An 8,122-nucleotide genomic window follows, 5' to 3' on the forward strand; every position below is an offset into this window, starting at 1 on the left:
AAAGAAAGAAAGAAAGAAAGAAAGAAAGAAAGAAAGAAAGAAAGAAAAGAAAAGAAAGAAAGAAAGGTGGATGGAGGCAGAGGGAAGACCTTATGGAGGTAATAGGATTTATTATGCATCAGACACCCACCCAAGTACTTTATATGTATTATATTACAATCATCAAAGCAACTCTATTGGTCATATCCTATGATTGCTCTTCCTTTATAGATGAGGTTTCTGAGATTTAAATAAAGAAGGAAGAAGTCCAAACACCCACACAAGTAAGTACCAGAGCTCAGGTTTGCACCTATAGGGAAGTAGAGAGGTATGAAACAACACTGTATTAAGAGAGAATGTGAGGGAAACCTGGGTGTCACAGTCAGTTAAGTGTCTGACTCTTGGTTTTGGCTCATAATGTGAACTCATGGTGGTGAGATTGAGGCCTGCATCCAGCTCCATGCTTAGCTCAAAGTCTGCCTTAGATTTTTTTTCTCTCTCTCCCTCTGCCCCTCCCACTTATGCTCTCTCTCTCTCTCTCTCTGAAATAAATAAATCTTTAAAAAGGAGAGAGAAGAATGTGAGTTCAGGAAAAGAAATTTAAGAAGTAGTCTGAAGCCAAATCATGGAGTTTCTATGTTGAGTTAATGAGTTTGAACTTCATCAGGATAGATGAGTGATAAAATTATATTTGCATGCTAGAAAGATTACTTTGATAGAACTATGAAGAATACATTGAGGTAGTCAGGAAGGGACTGAAGAATTGTAAGCTGTAAGCAATGAGTGCTGGAAATAAAGCAGTGGCAGAATTAAGGAAAGAGGAGGCAGATTTTTTAAATTAATGAAGTTTTGAAAATAACAGCACTTGGTTTCCAGTTAGCAAAAGAGTGCAAGTTAAAGAACACAATCTACTAGACTCCAGATTTCTGGCTTGGGAAATTTGATGGATTAATGGATTCACTAGGTAATCTAAACACCAAAAGTGTTTGCAAGGAAAATGACTCTTAAATTTTTAAAATATCACATCCTAAAATGACAGTATTTTTCCTAGAATATCAATGTTACTATTTCTTAAGATCTTTTGACATGATTTCAATTTGAGCCCAAGGTTTCTGCTTCCATTGCTCCATTTCATCCCATGTTTCAATATGCTGTAGACCTTACTTTCTTGTTTTCTTCCAATTTTCCCCCTTTTCTATGATACTTCAGGAGTTGGGAGAAACTTTTTGACAAATCATATCTCCTTGGGTATTAGTTATCTATTACAGTGAGACAAATTATGCTGCAACCCAAAGCTTACATAACAATGGACATTTATTATGTTATATAGCTTCTCTGAGTTATGAATTTGGGAGCAGCTTAGCTAAGTGGCCTGGCTTGGCATTTCTCATAAGGTTGCTTTCAAAATGTTTGCCAGAGCTGCAGTCATCAGAGGACTAATCAGGGCTGGAGGGTCTACTTCCAAGATGGCTCATTCACATGGCTATTGGCAGGAGGTCTCAGTTCCTTGCCACGTGAATCTCTCCATAAGGCTTCTTGACATGTTGTCCTTGTTACATGGGCAGTTGGCTTCCCCCAGAGCAAGAGAATGAGCATGGAGGAAGCTATAATGCCTTTTATAACCCAATCTTGGAAGTCACATACAATTAATTCTACCACACTCTACTCTTTAGAAGCGAATCACTACATCCAGTCCACAATCAAGGGGAAGGGAGATAATGTACTTTTGTTAATAATAATGTATCAATATTGGCTCAGAGATAATAACAAATGGCCCAACACCAGTGCAAGATGTTAAATATGGGGGAACTTGGACAAAGGGGAGAGGTGATGGGGAAAGTCACTGTACTTTTTGCTCAATTTTTTGTAAACCTAATACTATCTTAAAGTCTAATAATTTTCAAAAAGAAAATTAGAGACATTGGATGAAATGGACAATTCAATTTTGTATAGCAAGTGAACAAATATCAAATATAGGCGAAGGAAAGAAGGAAAAAAGAAAGGGAGGGGATGGATTATGGTTACCTTTTTAAAATTGTAAAAATGTGTTCCTCTTGACTAATTGGTGCACCATCAACACTAAACTGTGATAATTATATATCTATTTATATATTTGACCAAAATTTAATTTTATAAGACACTCTGAGGTCTAAAGGAGATTCTAAGTACACCAGAGGATATTTTCATGATTCACTGCCTTGAGTAGCTTTCTATCTCCCACCACTTCATAATAAAAGAGAATCATACAACTTGGTAGTTAAGAAGGCTCTGGATTCAGGCTAAACGAATTTAAACCTGGTTCCATCATTTAATTAACTGTGCGGTGTCAGGTAATTAGTCCTAGGCACATAATAAGCTTTTAGTGATAACTAGTACAAGAGTTTTGCCTTTAAATCCTCAATATTAACTAGATTTAATAAAAGGATCTAGTTTAAATTTCTTAGCTATATCTTTCCTAGGATATTTCTAATAGAATTCTTTTCATCAATATTGTTCCCATTTAGAAAACCCCTCTATACTTCACATTGAAACCTTCCGTTTCATATTTCTCAGGTTCTCTATAAAAGTAGTTTAGTTTTTAATCTCTATTATCTTACTTCCTTACAAAACAGAAATTTTTTTCTTAGTTTGGCCAACACAGGGACAAGTTCAGTGCAGCAGGATTTGCATAAGCAAAGCCATTGATCCCAAACCCATAAACGTTGCACCATGAAGCTACCTAAATGGTAACCTCAGCAAAACCATCCCCCAGAGAGGCTGTGGAAAATTAAATTAAGATCGTATTTTGGGGAATACTAATTTCAGAACACTGCTACCTGCCATCACATACATTACATGCAAAGCTTCCCTTCTCTGATGAAGTACTGAGCTCATCCCCCTGAGAAGCTTGGCTATGAGAAGCAACACACTCCCAACATGAGGTCTTTCTATTTCAATTTTCCAGTTGTAGCCACCTTGAATCCACAAATTTCAGTGATGGTTATTAATAGATAAATGACATTAGTTGTATGCTTTCTGTTTTCCACTGTCACAGACACATGATTTCCCCCTTTTCCATGACCAACCTTGCTTTCATTAACTTATCTAATGTATCTTTGAGAAAGCGTAAATGATTGAGCCAAAAAGGGAGGAAATACATTTCTGTCTGGTGACACTTAAGATTCTAGGTCTAAAGACAAGGATTTATTTTATTATTTTATTTTATTTTATTTTATTTTATTTTATATACAAGGTACTGAAAACCCAGGAGCTATTAATTGATAATGTCTCTGTCACACATAAACCTAATTTACTTCTATTAACTAGTTTCACTAATAACATATATCACAGACCGTTTATTCCTTCATCTGAAATATGATTGATTAGATTTCCATCTCTGCATGACATTTTTTAATACCAGATATGCATCTTACTTTTCTGGAGCACTCAAAATAGCTTAATAATTCTCTGCAAACTGAGTTGCCAAAGCTACACTGGAATTTTGATGTTTCCATTAATAAAAGATACACGCCTGCAGGAGGTACAGATTTATGATCTCAGGATCCAGAGTTTAGGGGCAAAGGGAAAATGGCTTGCATCTGTACAATGATTAAATGTATGTTCAGAAAGAGGAACTCGAAAGTGTCTATACAGATCTAACAAGACCTATTTGGACCTGGGGCTTGCCCCTGCAGGGTGTTTTTTGATAGCTTTATCTATGTCAGACACTGAGGCTCTATCCGTTCTCACTTGTCAATATGCCATGGTAGCTTCAGAGCTGGAAACAGGGAGATGGTGAGCTACATGAAGAGAAACCTGAATGTCAGGGAGCCATTACACCAAATCCATACATAGCCTAACCAGAATGCCATGTCAGGGAAAACAAAAAACCAAACCAAAACAAAAAGCACACACACAAATCAAATGTCAGAAAAAAGAAGACAAATCAAATGTCAGAAAAAAATTTTTAAATGTTACCAATCAAGCCTAAAAATAGACTCTATACTAGTAAGGAACCGAAACTTCTCAAAGAAAAATAGAAGTAAACATACTTAATAATCAAATATGAGTCCTGTGCATTTGCCTCCTGGATAGGGTAGGAGACAGATGTTTCATGAAAACATAGACCTGAATATGAATAGAATCTGGAGATACTGTATCTCCATGAAGGTTTATTGTGCTTTTGAGAGTCATTGAACAAAAACCTGTCAATTCATACAATTTAGTCTTTAATTGTTTTAATCAATACAATTTTTATTGTGCCTTTTCTGTACATAAGGCACTATACTAGATATAAAGGAAAAACAATCAGTTGAGTACTGAGCTTCTTTTTTTGTGAATTAAAGTGGCTTTACTTTTGTTCTTATAAAAACAAATACTAATTATAAATATCTAGAAAAAATATGCCCCAAAACCATATTTAATATCTAGAAATAACCACTATCGACATTGTGGGATATATTATTCTAGCCTATCAAATTATATATATATTCACACATACATATATATATATGTGTATATATATGAAAATATTATATATGTGTCTCTACATAAACATATATAGTATATGTAATATACTTATAATTTATATGTAATATTTATGCACAACACACACATCGACACATGCACACACACAAACATAGAACATGAGTTTGCTAGGGCTACCCTAACAAAATATCATAACTGGGTGACTTAAACAATGGAAATTTATTTTCTCTAAGTTCTGGAGACTAGAAGTCGAAGAGTAAGGTGTAGGCCAGTCTGTGTTTTTCTGAGGTCCCTCCTTTGGCTTGCAAATGCCTGCCTTCTCATTGTGTCCTCACGTGTCCTCTTCTGTGTATGTCTTCACCCTTGTGTTGCTTTGTCTGTTCAAATTCCCTCTTCTTATAAGAATATCAGTCAGATTTGATCACCCTAATAACCTCATTTTAATGTAATAATCTCTTTTAAGGTTCTATCCCCAAATATATTCACATTCTGAGGTTCTGCGGGTTAGAACTTCAAAATATGAATTTTGAGGGGATAGAGTTCAGCCTATAACATACATACATACATATATATATATATATATATATATATATATATATACCTGCAGAGAGAGGAGGGAGATTTCTATTTTCATATAAAAATGAGACCACATTAGGCACCCTAATTTATACTGTGCTTGTTCCTCTCTCTCCACTGATATATTTTTATCATATTCAATTAGTATGACTATGTAATAGATCATTGTATAACTTTAAGGTAATTTATTTACTAAGTTGCTATTACTCAACACTTAGATTATTTATGATTACTTAACATATATATATAAATTATCTATCTAAGCTCTATAATAAACCTACTATCATTTGGAATTTTGAGGGTATTATTCCTTAGAAGAAATGACTAAAAATGGAATTGCTGGATTAAAGGGTATGCACATGATACTTTTTTTAAATAGCTCTTTAGAAAGTTTTTATTAACTGACAAAAGAAGTTTGGTTACTTTCCAACACCCTGATTATACTATTAGTATTTATTTTAGTCTTTGAAAATATGATAGATGGAAAATACTATTTTGGTTTTGTTTTATTTGCATTTCTTTGCTTGCTATTGAATCCAAACATCTTTTTATCATTTATTGTCCATTTTAATTTATTAATTTTAATTCCATGCTATGTCTTTTGCTCAATATTCCATTAAGATGTTCTTTTTTTTACTTATCAACTTGAAAAAAATGTTTACATATCAGAATTGGTCATTTGCGTATAGACATCAGAATTTTTTTTCAGATTTGTGGTTTGCTTTCTAGTACCGTTTATAGTGGTTTTCTGCCATTCTGAAATTTTTGTTTTATCTCCTTCTGTTTTTATTTAAGGCTTTTGTTGTTATGGTTTTTGCCAATTTATGAACATTTCCCTTTGGTTTTACAGTTAGCCATGACCTCACAGGGTAATTGTTCATATATTCACCAATTTACATCAAGTATTTTATGGATTTTTTGGCAGTTTTTAAATTAATTACAGTTGAAGTATGCCATAACAATGAAATATTGCCCATAAAATATGGTTAGCTTGTTTTGTAATACCATTAAATAAATAGTTTACTTTTTACTTAATGATTTGATGGGCTATAATATTATGGCTTAAAATATAGTATTTTAATACCATAATACTTATGGCTTGATGGGTCATATACTATATTTTTATCTATACTTGTCTTAAGATTATGGTCTGGCTCTAGTCTAATATAATTTTTAAAGATTTATTTATTTATTTTAGAGAGAGAGAGAAAGAAAGAGAGAGCATACACGTGAGGAGGGTTGGGACAGAGGGGGAGAATCTTCAAGGAGACTCCTCGTTAAGTGCAGAGCCCAATGTGGGGCTTGATTTCACGACCCGGGAAATCATGACCTGAGCTCAAACCAAGAGTCAAACATTCAACTGACTCAAACACCCAGGTGCTCGTAGTCTAATCTACTTCTAGAAAAATGCTATTTATTTGTTATACCTTCATAATATGTTTTAATATGTGATAGGACAAATTATTATGTTTTTTCAAAAATTTCCTAACCATATTCTTTCATATTTATTCTTCAAGATTAAGTATGATTTTATCAAAAATTAAACTATACCAGGAGTTTTGTATTAGAATTACATCTATAGATTAATTTTTAAAGATTTATACATTTAAATTATTTATTCATACTATACAGGAAAATAGCATGTCACTTCTTTTATTCAGCTCTTATTCTATGACATTCAGTGTAGTTTCATAATTACATATGTCTTATATGTCTTTTATTAAGTTTATTCTTAAGTAATTTAAAGATTATTTGCTATTGCGAATATAATGTTTATTTTTCTATTGTATTTTCTAACTGGTATACAGGAAAGCTATTATGTTTTGGTATATTTACTAAATAAGTGGCCACCTATTTAAATTTTTATTAGTTCAAATGATTTTGCAATTGATTATCTTATGTTTTCTATAATACCAAAAAAAAAAAAAATAGTAACTAATGGTAGATTCATTTCAATGTGAATGGATTCTTATTTCTTTTTATTCTCTTTTTATACTTGTTAGGACTTTCAAAACATTGTTCATTGTAGAAGTGAAAGCAGGCATTGGTATTTTGTTCTTGCTATTAACAGAACATCCTGGAGTGTACCCTCCAGTCAGCATATTGCTCTTGGTTCAGATAAAACATCTTATTACATAACTATATCTAGTTACCATGGATTTGGTCTTTTAACAAATTTCATAAGAATGGATGCTGAATGGATGTCATGGTGGATTTGCTGAAGAAGACCACTGGCCTTGTGGGATTGGCTATATGTGAAAGTCCACACGAGAGGCTAAGAATATTGTACACAAAGATTCTTGATATTCTTGAGCAAATTCCTAAAAATGCAGTATATAGAAAGTATACAGAACAGATTAGAAATGAGAAGCTAAGTATAGTTAAAGCAGAACCAGATATTAAGAAATTAGAAGACCAAGTTCAGGGTGGCTACCTAGAAGAGGTGCTTCTTCAGGCTGAAATGAACTAGGTCTGGCAAGAAAAATGATACCGTGGAAACCATGGAAGCCTTTAGCGGAAGAGCCTCCTGCCAACCAATGGAAATGGCCAATATAATTATCATTAAATGTCTAGTGTGTTGATGGGAAACTAATGTATTTAAATGGTTGCTGAATTATAACTAATGTTTGTTTTTTAATTAGTTACACAGCCATGTATTTTTCTCACTAATATGAGGAATCACATTACTATATTTGCCAGTGTTTAATAAGCCTCACATTCTTGGGCTAAGTAAAATCTATTATGTATAATCTTCTTTTCTTTTTTCTCCTGTTATTTTTAATTAATGTAATACTTGATACATGTAAAAGAACTTAAGCAATATATGTGTAAATTGAACATGCTAATGATTTTTTTAGAAATGTTTTATCTATATTCATCTGTATTCATATGGGAATATATAGTGTTCTTTTCTATGCTATCTTAGTGATGTTTAGAAGTATCAAGCCTCAGGAAATTGAAAAGCTTTCAATATTATCCTAATATCATAGAATTTATCTGTTCCTTGGATGCTTGACAGAGCTCATTTTTAAAACCAAAGGTTTGGGAATAAATTCTTTTGTGACTTGTCTCATTCTTTATATTTTTTATTCTACTGAGG

General features: G+C 32.8%; 1 pseudogene; it reads left to right on the plus strand.

Annotated features, from left to right (window-relative positions):
• The first annotated feature begins 7,228 nt into the window (after positions 1-7,228).
• On the plus strand, positions 7,229-7,578 carry LOC123324842 (annotated as a pseudogene).
• The last annotated feature ends 544 nt before the right edge of the window (positions 7,579-8,122 follow it).

Source organism: Neomonachus schauinslandi, chromosome 5 (genome assembly GCF_002201575.2).
Source record: "Neomonachus schauinslandi chromosome 5, ASM220157v2, whole genome shotgun sequence".
NCBI lineage: Eukaryota > Metazoa > Chordata > Mammalia > Carnivora > Phocidae > Neomonachus > Neomonachus schauinslandi.